Raw genomic sequence first — 16,458 nt, 5'->3', positions numbered from 1 at the left:
GTGCCAGGAGCTGTTCAAGCATGACTGAGAGACGCTGCTGGAGGGACAGGGAGGAAAGGGATGTGCTTAGATGGATCATCACATCAGTGACAGACTGAGGACCAGCCATCAAGTCTCATCTAAGATCTCCTCCTGGAAGTGGAACACAAGCCCATGGGACTGGTTACACTGGTCTGAGTCACTGGTCCATCTAATCTGCATCCCTTCTCTGAAAACATCCATGACTTCAGGCAGTACATGGTCTCAGAGGTCCTTCCCAACCTTAATGATTCTTTGACTCTGTGACTCTGTGGTCAGTCAAGTTGTTCTTCCCACCAAGAGCAACCTGCCCTGGATCTTCACCATTCTCCTCCAGGCACAGCTGCCTGTCTCTGGGCTGGTCCCCACTTGCTGTGATTCTGTTCCAGCTGAAATTTCTTCTTTCTAGGCAGGCAGCAGGGAGACAGCAGAGAAATACAAGTGATAGCATTTTCCCCTGCTGAACTGCCAGCAAATGGAAATCCTCTGCTTATGGAATCACTGGCTGTACAGTTGCAGAAACAGAGGTGGCTTGACTCACCTGGAAGACTCTGGTCATACAGATGTCCCTGTGATGGGGAAAACACCAAAGTCCCAGATGACACCCACCTCCTTCCCCTGCCTTGGCAGCCTGGACTGAGGGAATGGAAGAGTTAATGATGAGACAGACAGACAGATTGTGGTGGGAAGAAGGATCCCAACCTGAGCTTGGCATCAGATGCACCAGAGCACCTGCACCAAGCATACACAGTATTTAATAATTCCTGAGAATCGCCATGGTAATAAAGCACAGAGTCAGGTTGTTATGGTAACAGTTTGGGTGGTTTTTAGGCAGGGAGGCATTACTCAGGTTGTAACCTCAATCCAGACTGAGCACATTTCTGAGAGCCCAGAAAATAAAAAAGAAGTAAAATGAAATCAAATTAGATAAGTAACAGTTTCCTGTCTCTTTTCTGGCAGTGCTGGGTTTGTTCTGTATATAGGTGGAGGGAACCAGGTTGTTCCAGACACGTTGCCCTGCAAAGCCTGAGGAATAGCTGGAGTGGATCTCTGCAGGTTTAAACTGGGTGCTAGAGGGGGTGAGGGGCTGAACCCTTCCCGTGGTCTGGGATGATGGCCTGCCACCACCTTGGCTCCTTGCCACACCTCCGGCCTAGGTCCAGGTGTGTCCCCAGCTGGCTAAAGGGAAGGACTCTCTTGTCTTTGCAGGTGTGCACACAGGGAGCAGTGATGGACAATCCCTGATCCTAGCTGGGCCCACAGCAGGGTGCTGTTGTCCCAGGTAACAGCCTGCCCACGTCCCAGGTGATAGATATCCCAAAGCTGGTCTCCAAGACAAGACAGGCATTTGGAGGCTGGAAAGGGGTAACAGAGCACTCTTCTAAATCCCCATGACAGACCTAAGAAGAGAACACGTTTCCTGGGCTCTGGCAAGGTCTCCAGACTGCTGTGCTCCCCAAAGGGGCATCTATCAAGCAGGATGGAAATTTCCTGTGTCTCCCTCCTGCCCTTCCAGCCATGGGCAAAAAGGCACTCCCACCTTCCCTCCCAAGCCAACAAGTGGCTCCAGCCACCAGCAAATGTATGAGGTCTGTCCAGCTGGTGCTCGTATGGAGTTTTAATTCAGTCCTGGTTAATGCAGCAGCTTTGTGACCCTGTTTTCTCTGGAGGAAGCTGAGGAAGTGCATGTTGAGCTCACTTACAGCAGAGACATGGCTTGAAATCTGCAGTGCCTTTACTCAGGAACATCGCTCCATAAATCCACTACCCTCAGCATGGGTCTCTTGTATCGACTGTGCAAGAGCCATTAGCCTCCAGATAAAGCCTCTGTAGTCCATTAGCTCTGCCAGAGAGGGACAAGTTGATGCCATCAAAGTCAGAGACTGAAGGGAGACCGAGGCCAAACAATGACAGAGTTCAGAGCCAGCTTTGCCTTGTTGGAGACTTTGCCTGCCAGTTTCTCTGTTTGAAAGGGAAATGTTTCCCTCTTTCTGTGTCTTCCACCTGCTTTGCTGCTGAGGCTGCTGAAGGCATTTTGGCGTGGAATTCCTCAGACTCCCTGCCCCACCCTGGCCCCATCCTTGAGCCTGACTGGAGCTGCCAGCCTGACACTGGGCTTGCTCTCTACTCAGGTTTGCAGAGCACCTGGTACCCACCAAAAACCTGGGGCAAAGAAAGCTGCTTACTTCCAAATAAATGTGATTTTGCCAAACCAGAGAGAAGTTTTGGGATTGTGTGAGCATTTAAAGCCATCTTTGGAATAAAATGGATCTTACAACTCCATCTGTGCCAGAGAGATGGAGAACACCAGGAACATTTCTGGGCATGGGAACTTGACTGATGATACTGTTAATGTGTGAGAATGGTTCTGCTGGGGTTCAGACCTGTGCCAACAACCCGACCTGAACAGTCCCTGGCCAGTGGCAAAATGACAGAAGTAAAAGACCACAGAGGACTCAGGGACATTGCTCTGGGCTTTGCACAGGGAGTGTCTCATTAGATTTTGCAAGTATAGATGCCTTTAAAGCAGTTATTTGGCTTCCTGAATCCAACTTAGTGTTCTTAAGTATGAACAAGGGACTGGAAACCTAATTTAATTTTAGTCCAGAGAATATGTCTTTGTAAAACAGTGAACACAGGGAAGAACTAAACCTCAACAGCCTTGAAAACTGTTTTCTGTTGGAAACACCTTTGGCTTCACACTAGTTCTGCCATTAAGACAACTTAGCCAAGCATTTCCCCATCAATCTGGCAAAATTTGTGCTTCTCTGATTTTAGAGACAGACAATTTCTTGGACTTATTTGTTCCATGAGCACAGGGTTATGGAAACTTCAGTTAAGAGAAAATCAGAACATTGCCAGCAAAGAGTATGGTTTGGCACATCCCTGAAACTGTCACTGTCAATGTGCTGGGAAGTGGTGGAGGCACTGGCAACACTCAGAGACATAAACATGTATCTAAAGTGACTGTCTCTGATCTGAAAGATGCTGCTCATCTACGTGTATTTCAGGTTGTACGTGAAACACAAGTCTTGCTTCAGAGAGGCCTTTGCAGCTCTCTTCCCTGCCAGAAGCTCATCGGTGGGGATAACATTTTCACAGCAATAACTTAAGGCAGGTTAATCAACAACAAAGCAAAAATGTCTTTCTGAGAGATGGGTCTGCATGGCAATCTTGGCTGTAGGTCACAGGTGCCTTCAAGGTGAAGGCAGCAGTTTTGTCACTCTTTGTCAGCCCATGGCATTAAGCTGGGAATGAGCACAGTAAAGTGTCCTCTGCTGGGATGCAGTCATGGATCAGCTTTTAAATCAAATTGATACCCTTTTTTTGAATTAAAAAACCTGCCTGAACATGTCATCTCAGAGGAATGGGGCTCTCCTGCCCCACTGACAGCCTTTGAAGACAGCACCTCTGCAGCTGAATTTACTCTCCTAGCAGGGAGCTGTGAGACCAGTGGACTCAGAATCCACAGCTGGATCTGCTTTTTCCTTCCATGTGGGCTCAATGGCTGTTTATGAATTTCAGCATCACCAGCTGTGCCAGCTGACATGTGCTTTCAGAGAACACCACTACTTCTGGTTTTTGGAGTGACTCTAGAGGGAAAGGAGACGAGACCAGCCTTCCTGTGATGCTCCACTTCTTCTGAAAAGATCAATACTGTGAGGACAGGAGTTACCACTTCCATCTAACTGCATGTGGGACCCTGGAAATGATGGGCAAGACAATAAGCAAGAAAAGGAGAAGAAAAATAAACAAGGAGAAACATCTGCCCCTGTGGCATCAGGCAACTGGAGTGGCCTTTCTGGAAAAGGGGCTGGAATTGCAGAGTCAGACAACTCTGGTTCTCCATGAAAGAGCAACGGTTTTGTTGCCTTAGTGTGTGTTGATTTTGGAAGCTAGTACACATGCATGTGAGGGTGGACTCAGGTGTTTGTGCATCTTCCAGGAAAACAAGGTGTGCATGAAGTAAGCCCAGGGCACTGTTCCTTTCCAGTGGCAGCTGCCTGACTGGTGCTGGATGCTGACTCTCTGCTCTGGCATGGCTCAAGCTGTCACACATGCAGAGTTAAATCCAGAGTCATCCTTTTTGGCAAGCCCCACAAGTATTCCCATCTTACAGGTTTCCAGGCAGCTGTGAGTGCTCCCCTCCTGCTTGCATCCCCAAATGCAGGTTTAATAGGACAAGACAGATGAAGAACCAGTCAAAATGTAATTAGACTTTAATAAGCTAAGTTCTTTCTCTCAGATAATTGAAAATCAGACTAATTGGTTGCAATGAATTCCCAGAGCAGCCATTCATGCGGCTTGGTGTGTGCTCTGCCAGCTGCTACGAGGACCAGCCTGGAAGCAGAGTGCTGCTCCCCACTGCTCTGCCATGCTCTGCAGGGCCCAGCTCCTCAGCTCCAGAGAGATGTTAAAGGCCTCAAACCCCTCAGGCTGAAGCCAGGGAGGTTATTGACTCATGGCCACAGCAAGGCTCATCCTGCCTCATCCTGCATTTCACAAACCAGGGAGCACACGGGCCACTGAATCTCACAGCCCCGGCAGGACATGCTAACACTCCCGTGTGACAGACATACCTGTGGACACCTGCAGCAAGCCAGAGGGTCACAGCTGGAAAGGACAAGGGATTTAATTTCCACTTGCCGCAATCATGACCACAGTGTGCAGGCAGCTGACTGATCTCAAAGTCTGGCTGTGAGCAGTCAGAGCTGAACCAGCTGCTCCTCTCTACTCCTTCCTGTGCTGCTCCCTCTGCTCAGCTGGGGGGTCTTCCAGAAGCTCTGGGTTCAAGGTCAGAGCTGCCCTGGACTGATGGAAACCACTAGGCTGCAAGTTGGAGGTGGCAGTGACACTTCTAGCTCAGCCTTGGCAATGATTTCTGGTAGCAACCCACAGATTTAGTACAGAATCACAGAATTGTTCAGGCTGGAGAGAGCTCCAAGATCACCAAGTCCAACCATCTACCAGCACCACCATTATGTTCATCAATAAACCATGTCCTCAAGTACCTCATCCACATGTTTTCTGGACACCTTCAGACAGAGTGACTCCACCACTGCCTTGGGTAACCTGTTCCAGTGCTTGGCAACTGTTTCCATGGAGAAATTTTCCCTAGTCTCCAATATTTTCCCTAATTTTCGTTGATCTCCCTGCCATAACCTGAGCCTTCTGGCTCTGCTGGAGCTCCCTTTCACATGAATGAAACTGAACATCTCCACCACAAATGTTGATTAGACAAAGGGAAGCACTTTCTGGCTGAGGAGCTTCAGGAAATAGGTTGCTTTGCCCAGGTGCACACAATTTTTCTAGCCAGTCCCTTTGAGACTCCACATCAGTTTCATGGAGCACAGCCTTGGTCTCTGGTACAGATGGCAATTCCCAGTGGCCAGGAATGGCTCAGGGAGGCTACAAAGGTAGGAAAAACATCATGATGTTCTTTTCATTGCAGCGCTTGCAAGATCATGCCTAGAAAAATGCTGGACTTGCTCTGCATCCTTGGCTCAAGTTTCCCTTCTCCCTTCTCTCTTGGCAGAGTGCTGTGTGCCAGGTGGCTGCATTTCATTACTTAGTTTATAAAGTTCCTGGGGAAACAAGGAACGAGGAGATGAAAAATCTGTACAGAAATGTGATGATCCCTGGGCTGGGCAAAGGTGCAGAAGGGGAACACTGATTACATTTACATTCCTGTAGGTCATGGCTTTTTTTCCACACCTCCTTCTGCCTGGGCTGCATCACTAGGGATATTTCTTTTGATTTGGGGTTAAAACAGTTTCTAGTTTTATGTGCTTCCCACATGACTGGGAAGGAAAAAGAAAGAAGGCAGCTCTGCCATGGCAGGGAGCCCTACATAATTCTATTTTCAAGTCAAGAACTGACATCTGATTTTTCCTTTGGGTTGCAAAGCAATTTCAAAGCACTCCCCTCCACTGACCACAATTCACAGAGGTAGAGGTGGCTCTGCCCACTCATCCTCATGTGTTTGAGGTGCTGATTTCAGAGCACTTTGCTCTGGAGCTGAATTCTCCAGCATGGCTGGATGACCCACAACAAAATTGTTTGTATCAAAAATAGTGTGGCAGCAGGACCAGGGTCCTGCTGAGTGTTCCCCTGTGCCGGGCACTGCTGAGGTCACACCTCAAGTTCTGTGTTCAGTTCTGGGCCCCTCATGGTGAGAGAGACATTGAGGGGCTGGAAGGGAACAGACCTTGGAAGGGGCTGGAGCCCCAGGAGCAGCTGAGGGAGCTGGGGGGAGGGTGGGGAGGGGGCTAGGGAGTGGGGCTCAGCCTGGAGAAAAGGAGGCTCAGAGGGAACCCCCCAGAAATTTGTCTAATCAACAATTCCATGATAGGAGGGTACTACCAGGTGGGGGTCAGGCTCTGCTCCCAGGGAGCAACAGAACACGAGGAAGTGGCCTCCAAGGGAGGTTTAAGTAGGACATTAGGAAGAATTCCTTCATGGAAAAGGTGGTCAGGCCTTGGAAGGGGCTGTCCAGGGAGGTGGTAGAGTTCCCATCCCTGGAGGTGTCCCAGGAAGGCCTGGACGTGACACTCAGGGCTCTGGTCTGGGTAACAAGGTGGGGATTGGTTACAGGTTGGACTCAGTGACTTTAGAGGTCTCTTCCAACCTGGATGATTCTTTGATTTCTGGAACCCAGGCTCCTTCTCCTTGGCTCAGCAAAGGCTGATGGGATGGAGAAGTTAGTAAGAATCTCATGTGCATAGGAATTTCCACAGGTACAGTGACTGTAAAAGGCTCAGGCTCTGCCTGCAGGTGCCTTATTTCAGGGTTTTGGGGTGACTAATGGCTCCAGTTATTTTCTGCCAGGTATTTACTGGGTTACCCTTTAACAGACAGAAGGCGAAAAACACTTGGCACCAAGACACAAAGAAACTCAGCTGCCCACTGGATGCAGTGGGCCAAAGGCCCTTTTTATAGCTCCCTCCTCATGTGAAGGCCTTGTGAGATGAAAGAATAGAAGAGCAGTGCTGCCAAAGCTCAGCATCAGCACTGCCCTCCACACTGTGAGGGAAATGCCCAGCTGAACCCCACAGTTATGGACATTTCTGGAGGAGGGGATGGTTTAGACTGGGCTTTTATCTGCTAAAGCTCATGGCAAGAACAGCTTAGAGCATCCCCAGCTTCCTGCATCCTTGCTGCCAACCTGGCAATCCCACACAAAGGGGAGCAATGCTGTGACCCAGATTAGGGAACCTGAAAAAAACCCAACATAGTAAACTAATACTAAACATGATTTCCACGTTGCTCAGGTTATTCCCTGGTTCACCAAGCAGCCCCCAGGCATCACTTCTGGCACAAGAAACAGGAACCTCTGGCTGCTTAGGAATTTGCCATGTGCACAGTTAATTTAAATGTCTCAGGCTTCCTGCCTGCTGTAGGGAAGAGGAGGGAAAGGCTATAACTTGGTAAAAGCTATTCCTCAAGCTCCCCAAGAAATAGCTTTAGAAGAGTTCTCCTTGAGATTGGATCCACTAAAACCCCAGGACCATTCCTGTGCCTGGCTTGCTGTTCTTCACCCACAATTCATGGAACTGATAACAATGGCAGGTTTGCAGAGCTCTGCCTTTGCTCCTAGTGAACCCCATTCCAGGGCTAATTCAGGCACATTTCTGGGCTATTTCTCTGTTTTTCTGGGCTTATTTCAAACTCTCATCCTGTCTCTCATCTTGTCTTGCATTTCTCACACCTCTCCTCCCAGTGTAGGGGTGTGCAAACATATTACACATCCTGGAGCAGATGAACCCCCTGTGGTCCCTTCCAACCTTGCACAGTCTGTGATTTTGTGATTTTGTAATTCTGGTCTCCTTTGCCCAAACCATCAAACAGTCCTTGTGCAGAAGCCCTTTGAATTCTGGCAGCTTCTCCCTCACTCTTCTTTTCTGGGTGCGATGAGGTACTTTTGGGAAGCACAGGCGGCATGGCACAAATCAAGTCAAAAATGCCTTGCCCAAAGCACCTTCCATGAGACCTGTTGCTTCCTTACTCAAAGCTGTCTTCAGTGTAGCTCAGCTCACTGCTGAGATCACTGGATCTGGGAAATCTCACTCCCACTTTGAATTTGGATGACAATGCAGAGATGGTGGGAGGATGTGGCATTGGTTTCCTGCTGATGGATTATTTTAGAGCTTGGGAAATAAACAGAAAGAGACAAAACATTAAATTCTCGTGATAAAACTTGGCTTGCTTTGCCATAGTTCAGCTGCCTCATGGTGTTGCCATTTCTCAGGCTTTCTCTCCCTTCTTTTAGTCCCCATTCATTGCACTGTGACAAGGAAATAACTTCTATTACAGAATTGGCCCTTGTCACTTTGTTTATGTCAAAATGCTCTTCTTCCCCCAACCTCATGGGTTTTTTTTCCCCATTTTCCTTCAAATTTGCTCCCTTTGTCCCTGGGACAGTCTTCCTGTGAATCCAGACAACTTCAAGGAGATGATTCCACTTAAAAATATCCCAGAGGAACTAATTCTAAGCCTTTTTTGTCACAGATTGTTTTGTGTGGGTCTCCTGCAAGTTTTTCCAAACTCAACAGAAAAAAATTACCTGTCTCATTCCCTGAGGAATAATTTCAGCCGTGTAATGAATTGCCTGGGAAATGACTATGGAAGGTGCCAAAGGCCTCCAACAGAACAGCCTCCAGTTCTGTACTATTAATGCTCCTCCTGAAATGTGTCAAAACTCTGCCAGCCCTTGCTGTGTCTGCTCCAGGGATGCTGCCTTGTGACCAGGAAAATGTGAAGGCGGTGTGGAAAGAGTGCCCAGAGCAGGGCTGGAGGGAAACATCTCCCAAAGGCCAGGGAGCTCTGGCAGAGGTGCAGGGCTCACACAGGGAGCTCTTTGTGCTGTGCTGGGGTGAAAGTGGCTCTCAGCACCTCAAGCTGTGTCTGCAGAACCTGCCAGGCTCTGAGTGTGCCACAGTCCCCGGGGCAAAGACCCACTCAGCTGCATCATTGCCTGCACTGACTGTGGGCTCAGCCAGCTGGAATCCCAGTGATCCCCTGGAGTGATCCTTCTGAACTGGGCATTGCTGAGGCAACCTGAATGCTGCAGTCAGTTCTGGGCACCTTGTGACAATACAGATATTGAGGGGCTGGAGTGTGTCTGGGGAAGGGAACTGAGCTGGGGAAGGGTCTGGAGCCACAGGAGTGGCTGAGGGAGCTGGGGGGCTCAGCCTGGAGAAAAGGAGGCTCAGAGGGTCCTTCTGGCTCTGCACAACTCCACGACAAGAGGGTGCAGCCATGTGGGGATCAGGCTGTGCTCCCAGGGAACAAAGAACAAGACAAGTAGAAACAACTTCAAGTGGTGCCAGGGACTTTTAGGTTGGATATTAGGGAAAATTTCTTCACCAAAAGGGTTGTCTAGCCCTGGCACAGGCTGCCCAGGGCAGTGGTAGAATCCCTGTCCTTGAAGCATTCACAAAATATGTGGATGTGGCACTTGGGAATACAGTTTAGGGGTGGATCTGGCAGTGCTGGGTTAATGGTGGGACTCACTGGTTTTAGAGGATCTTTCCAACCTGAATGATTCTGTGAAGCATGATCCCACACTGGTGCAGAGAGTGGGTAGTGGGTTTCCTTCTCCCATCCCCTCTCCTGTGTCCATCAGTGAGGCAGATCAGGGAGCTGATCTGGCTGGATAGTGAGGGGGTTTTTGTCCCCAGCTGTCTGGATCTGCTCCCTGCCCTGACTCACAGAGAGCATCCACTTGTTGCCAGTTCCATCACAGGGGAGATAAGTGAGAACAAGGGATCCTTCTCTGGCAGCGCCCAGTATGTCCCTGCCCACAGCACCCAGACCATGGTCAAACCTTCAAACAAACCAACTATCCACCACAATGGTCGGTGAGGCAGAGGAGGAGCCCTGCAGCTGCAGGTGCTGGACATAGAACAGTAAAGATCTCAGAATCACAAAATTAGCTGAGTTGGAAGAGACCCCCAAAGATCATGGAGTCAAACTCCTGCTGGTGGCTACTGCAGCAGTGACTGAACCCCTGGGTGGCTTGGGCTGCATGGGGCACCTGCATCCTGTGTCCCATTGATGAAGCCAGTGATCCCAGTGCAACACTGAACAGCCCTGTGCTCTGTGGGATCTGCTCCTGCTGGATGCTGCTGAACCAAAATAACTCCGTGTTTTTCCCAGCTGGTGCTGAGCTGGGATGCATTTGGGAAGGCGGCTGCAACACTGTGACAGATGGCCAAGAAAGCAAATGCTGTTTTTTATGTCACCTCCATGTTTCCTCCTCTGCTGTCTCCTGCACTGGAGGCGGTGTTTGGAGATGGGTTGTGCTGCCAGCACACGCCAGAGCTGAGGAGACAGCAGAAGGTGGAGCAAGGTGTTGGCCACCGCACACACATTTCTCCTCCAGCTTTCTGATACTTTTTGACCTTCATCAAAGCCTTCTCCTACAGAAATTTATGCCAAAGGGAGCTCAGAAGTGGGCAGCTGCTTGAGTGGAATGTTTGCTCTTGCAGAGCTCTCTGATTGTGAGCCCTGTTCCAAACCTCCTGCAGTGGTGCTGGCCCACGCTGGGCTTTTTGCCCCAAAGAGCCAGATAAGCCAGGAAAGCTTGGTCTGGGGATTCTTCTGTCAGCTGGTGACCAGTCCTGGCTCTTCTTCTGTGGGCTCAATGCCAGCTGCATGTAGAGAGGACCCTGAGCAAGTCAGAGTTTTGATAAAAGTCTTTCTGAAACAAGGCTGGGTTGGACAGGGCCTAAAGCAACCTGGTCTAGTGGAAGGTGACCCTTCCCATGGCAGGGGCTGGAACTGGATGGTTTTTCAGGTCCTTTCCTATGCAAACCATCCCATGATTCCATGAAACTCCTTGATGTGCTGCAGCCTCTCCTCCCCCTTTGCACTCAGGATCTTTGGGCAAGAGACCTCTCTCCTCCCCTCCTGGGGCACAAACATCATGGCAGTGTTATGGAGGGCTGGACTAGTGAGTGATGGAGCCCTGGATCCCTGACATGCAGTGAAAATTCAGCAGGAAGAGCACACTCAGCAAGATAAGGGAGCACAGGGAAGCTGGGCGCTGTGAACTGCTGTCCCTTGGGCTGTACCTTGGAGGAAGCGGAAATAGCCTGCACAGGGACACAGACAGGAACCCACCAGCCCATGTGGGTTGCTGCTGCCCCATGCTTGAGCTCTGTTCCCTGGCAGGAGGAGACACTTCTGCCACCATCTCAGCTGCCAGGATCCAGTTCCTTTCTTAGCCTGCCTGGTGCAGAAGGAGTGATGGACATTGCTGTTGGCACAGCCTCTATCAGCCTCCTGTTCTGCCATGTTGCACTTGGCAATTCTCCCCCTTCTCCCTCTGTTTTTCCAGTAGGAGAGCTCACAGTCCTCTGCCTTAGCAGCAGGTAGACAGACAGGAAGGGCTGAACAGATACATGGTCTTGGAGGCTCTCCTGTCTATCCCTGCCTGTGATGAATGGAGCCTCCCTGAGTTCAAGGATCCTTGAATTCAGATCCCTGAATTCAAGGACATGGCATTGAGCAGCAGGGATCACTGGGTCACTGGAGGCACTTTTCCTAAGTGTCTTGATTTGAAAAGCCAGGTGTCTGCTAAGGAAGGCAGGAGCCTCCTTTGAAATGGAAAATGTAAACCCCCCTCTCTCCGAATAATTATAATTTTGAAATTAAAAGGCTCTCAGGCAAAGATATGGGAGTAGGAATAACAGTTCTTTATTAGGAAAAAAAAAAATAAAATAACAAATAAATAAAAATCCACTAGTACAAAACAACCCTGCTGTGCTACTTAAACTTTTATGACCTGTAATTCTTCATACAAAGTTGGTAATTTGCTCCATGGGTTGAGATCAAATTTCCAGGTGTCTTTGGCTTCCTATCAGGGTCTCTGACCCCCTGCCAGAGCTTTGGGCCATCCAGGGCATCCAGAGAGATGTCCTGGGTTCCAACAGAAGACAACTGCCCCACTTCTAACAGATGGTAATGGAATACACACCCCCAGCCACATCTTGCATTTCTAACCTAAGACACTAAGATAAGAGAAACTGAATTCTGAGAGGTTGGTGAAAAATCAGTGTCACACGAGGTGACAGAGTTATGAACTGGTCTCATTTCCATTGTGAGCTGGGAGCCCCCGTGGGCTTGGGGAGCCCCAAAGGGCTCAGCACAGCAGCTGTCCGGTTCCCAGCCCTGAGGAGCAGGACACCACAAGCGAAGGGTGAGAAGCTCTGCTTTGGACTGGTGTGCTGGGCTCTGCTTGCTGCCTCCTTAAAATCCTGCAGGAACAACTCAAGCCCCATTTAGAGATAGTTCAGGAGAATAAAGCAATAGAGACAGTGGTGGGCAGATAGGGAGGTGACACAGGACAGATGTAATGACAGGAAAATTCTGTGGAGAAGTAGCATAAAGTATGGAGAGGCAGAGAGGGGCTGGTCTGCACCCACACACCCAGGCCCAGCCTGAAGCAGGAGCATTGAGATGGAAATTACTTTCTATTTACAGTTCCAACATTCTCCCTGTTCCCCCCAGGAGCCAGACTGGGACCTTCCCTGCCTGTCTTGGGTGACTCTGTGGAGGGAGCAGAAGGATACTTGCACTCTGTGTCACAGAGTGGTGTGTGGGGGGAATAGGGATGCTCTGAGGCTTTGGGAAGCAGGCTCAGCTCTCTCATCCCCTCTGGACAGCAGAGACCTGTAGCTCATGCTCATGGTTAACACACTCTGCCCTCACCACCTCCCTGGGTCACTCCACAGTCATGCAGGGGCTCAGGAACAAGGCAAGGTGGGACACACAGGGGCTGGGCAGACACACAGCTTCCTCCACGTGGCAGAAGAGCCCAGGAGGCATTTCAGACCTCCGTAGAAGAGCCTGATCATTATTCTGCAGCATTATTCTGCTGTGCAGGAAGACATATGTGGGAGTGCATAAAAGCAATGCCAGCCCACGTCCATGCTTCTTTTACCCACAGAGCCAGCACTGGCAGCAGAAAAGAAACTTGTTCCTGTGCTGTACCCACCTGGCCCCAGGGGAATGACTCCGTGCTGTAAGAGCCAGGCATCTGCAAGAGATGCCAGGGAGCAGGAGCTGAAGCTGAGCTGTGCCTGGAGCCAAAGCCCTCTCTTGAGCTGTTCAGTGGCTGTGGAGGCCTCCCAGCCTTCAGTGGGCCCTGGAGCTCAGCCTCTGGACACAGAGCATGGAGCAGTATCAGGGATCACTGGGATGTGCCCCCAGGTGATGGGTCCTTTGAGAGCAGGGATGAGACGTCACAGAGCCTGGGGACAGCACCCAGATCTTCGTCTTTCTCCACACTGCCACACATAAAGGGCCCCGGCCTAGAAGAGGTAAATACCACTTGTGCTTCACTCTTGAAGAACTAGAAAGATGGAACTGAAAAGAGATGATGAATTAGCAGGTGTGACAGGGATATATGTCAGTATTTTTGCACCCTTCAGTACCCTTGTTTGTTTGTGGAACCCAAGCCATGTGGGGTGAGAGGCCCTCACTAAGATCTCCTCACCAGCACTTTTCAGCTGTAAAACAATCCCTGATCTTCTTTTCCTGCTGAAGGAACTTGTACAAGCAGAGCTGGGCCATCCATCTCTGCCCTGTTACTCATGTGCTTCAGTGAGCAGCAGTGCCACAGGCAGTGCTGAGCCCCAAACCCCTGAGCTGGACCCTGTCTGCCCGTTCTTATCTCTATGTGCTGCTCAGCCCTGCCATGGGGAAGAAGAGGCAATTTCCACACCTGTCTGCTCACCTTGGTTGGCGAAGGGCAGGCATTGACAAGATTTCCTTGAATAACTCTTCTCATCTGCCAAGCTCAAATTAAAATTTGCTGCCAACAGTCATGAGCCCTCTCCCTCTCCTTCCTTCCTCTCCTCTGTTTTTTTGATAATTTTCTTTATTAAGATAAATGAGTGATAATATCATGTTGTGCATTAAACACTGGTCCTTGCAGTCTGTGAAGCAAAGAGCACGACGGAACTCTCAGATTCCAGCTGTTGCTAGTTCATTTGGGCAAGTCAGCTTTTAAAGAAATTTCTCAGAGCAATTATTTCAGATTTCCAAAGGAGCCTGTAACATGAAATTTTGTGAGAAAACACTATCATAGAATGGTTTGGGTTGGAAGGGATCTTATAGATCATCCCATTTCACCTCCAGCCATGGTCAGAGACACCTTCCACTATCCCAATTTTCTCCAAGCCCCATCCAACCCGGCCTTGGACATTTCCAGGGATTCAGGGGCAGCCACAGCTTCTTTGGGCAATCTGTGCCAGGGCCTCAGCTCTCTTATAGTAAAGAATTGCTTCCAAATAGCCAATCTAAACCTACCCTCCTTCAGCTTAAGGCCATTTTCCTTTGTTCTGTAGCTCCAGACCCTTGTCCAAAGTCCCTCTCCAGCACTCCTGGAGCCCCTCTGGGTACTGGAAGGGGCTCTAAGGCCTCTCCAGAGCAGCCTGAATTACCCCAACTCTCTCAGCCTGCAAGCTGTGAGCCCCAGACCCAGAGAAATCCTGGAGGGCCTGCTGTTGATGATTTTTTTTGTACAGGGAAGCAGGCTGGTTCTGGACTGGAAAAAGCTATGTGGATGAGAGACCCCCAGCTCTGCATGATGCTGTTAGGTTCCTGCAGTGAGATCATAAATTTTTTTACCATATTTAAGATGATTCCAGTCTGCTTTCTAGAGTAAAAGGTCCTACTTTTCTGTACCCATACCTGGCACTTCCTTCAGTGTGCTGGGTTTCCCAGGAAGAAAATTCCTGCAAAAAAAGGTCTGGTCATTTATCTAACAGATTTTCCTGTTGCTTGGAAATCTGTAGGAGTCCTGGGTGCAGTGACACAAACCTACTTCTTCTGCAACAAAGGTGTTCTACAGTCTTGGAAAAGTGAAAGGAATGGCTCAATGGGTGGCTTCCACTGGGGAGTTAGTGTGGGCTTTCATCCAGCAGCCATATGTTCACAAAGCCAACAGTTCCCTTTTTCCCTCATGAAAGCAGCCACAGAGCAGATCAGCAGAGTGTGAAACTTCCCAGCAGCTGGTTTGCTGAAGCTCAGACAACCCTTTGGCTCCCAGAGGGTCTGGGAGTAGCTGTGTGTGGATGAGTGTCTGCAGGGCACAGGAGTGATGGAAGGGCCCCACTGAGGCACCAAGCAGGAGAGGAGACCCTGCTAAATGGCCCAGCCCCACCACTCGTGTGCATCATGCACACCCAGCCCTGGCAGCCCTGCTGGGAGTGTTGGGCAGACCCATATCCATGGTTTTAATTTCCCATCACCTCCAATTGGTCTATTCTAAGAAAGTCTGCCTAGGATTCATCCACCCAAAGCATCACACTTCACAGCTTCCTTCCCACACAGAGCTTGGTTCCTTGCTCTGAATAAACATCACTTCTCTGCCTGCATCCCCACAGCCAGGCTGCTGCCTGCCTCCCCCTGTCCCCTAGGGAGGTGTGGCATGTCTAATCCATACCTTGGGAACTGTGTCCTGCTTCCCACCACGTGCAGGGAAAAAGAATAGGGATAAAAACTACACCAGCCTCCTTGGTTTCAAATTCCAGTCAGGGCAGGCAGAGGCAGGTACTCCTGGTACTCCCACATGGCAACACCAAAAGGTTCAGTGCTCAGGGATCTGATCCCAGGCAGGTGCCAATCCACTTCCCAGTGAGCAAATGCCAGTTTTAAGGACAGCAGATGGTTTGTGGTTCCTGAAGAGTTCCCTTCCTTGACCAGAAAGGGCTGGCACTGCTCAAAAGCTCCTGAGTGATGTCCAGAGGATGGTTCCAGACTCTTTTTGGTGGTGCCCAGCACCAGGAAAAGGAGCAATGGCCATAAACTAAAACACAAGTTCCACCTCAACATGAGGAAGAACTTCTTTCCATGGTGGCTGGCAGAGCCCTGGAACAGCTGCCTAGGGAGGGTGTGGAGTCTCCCTCTCTGGAGACATTCTGAACCCCCCTGGACAAGTTCCTGTGTCACCTGCTCCAGATGACCCTGCCTGGGCAAGAGGTTGGTGTGGAAGGTCCCTTTCAGCCCTAATGATTCTGTGATTCTGTGACGTGGGTTTTGTCACAGTTGATGTGCATTTTGTCCCAGTCCTTCCTACAACAGAAGCAACTAATTTGTGTGAAAGCTCCCTGTCAGCTCCATCACAGCACTAGTGTAAGAGACTCAGAGAACCTCTTGAGGCATCTTAGATGTTACCACAGCCAGAACCTAAAGGCAGGTTCAGAAGACTGCTTTTAGGACTCAGGGTAATGCTCAGTAATGAAGAAACTGTACTGACCCTGAACACAGAATACCATCCCACTCTGGAAAGCCACTCGAGTAAGCAAAGACTTTGTGACAGTGGTTCATCGGTGGCATATGCAGAACAAGTTTTTCAGGGAAGAGATCAAGAACTGTTTCTGTGAGGACTGATGGGATGTGAAAATCCAGGGAAAAACAAAGAGAGATTTG

The sequence above is a fragment of the Pyrgilauda ruficollis genome, unplaced genomic scaffold (assembly GCF_017590135.1).
Source record: "Pyrgilauda ruficollis isolate IOZ18807 unplaced genomic scaffold, ASM1759013v1 scaffold157, whole genome shotgun sequence".
NCBI lineage: Eukaryota > Metazoa > Chordata > Aves > Passeriformes > Passeridae > Pyrgilauda > Pyrgilauda ruficollis.
Note: the sequence above shows the minus strand (reverse complement) of the source record.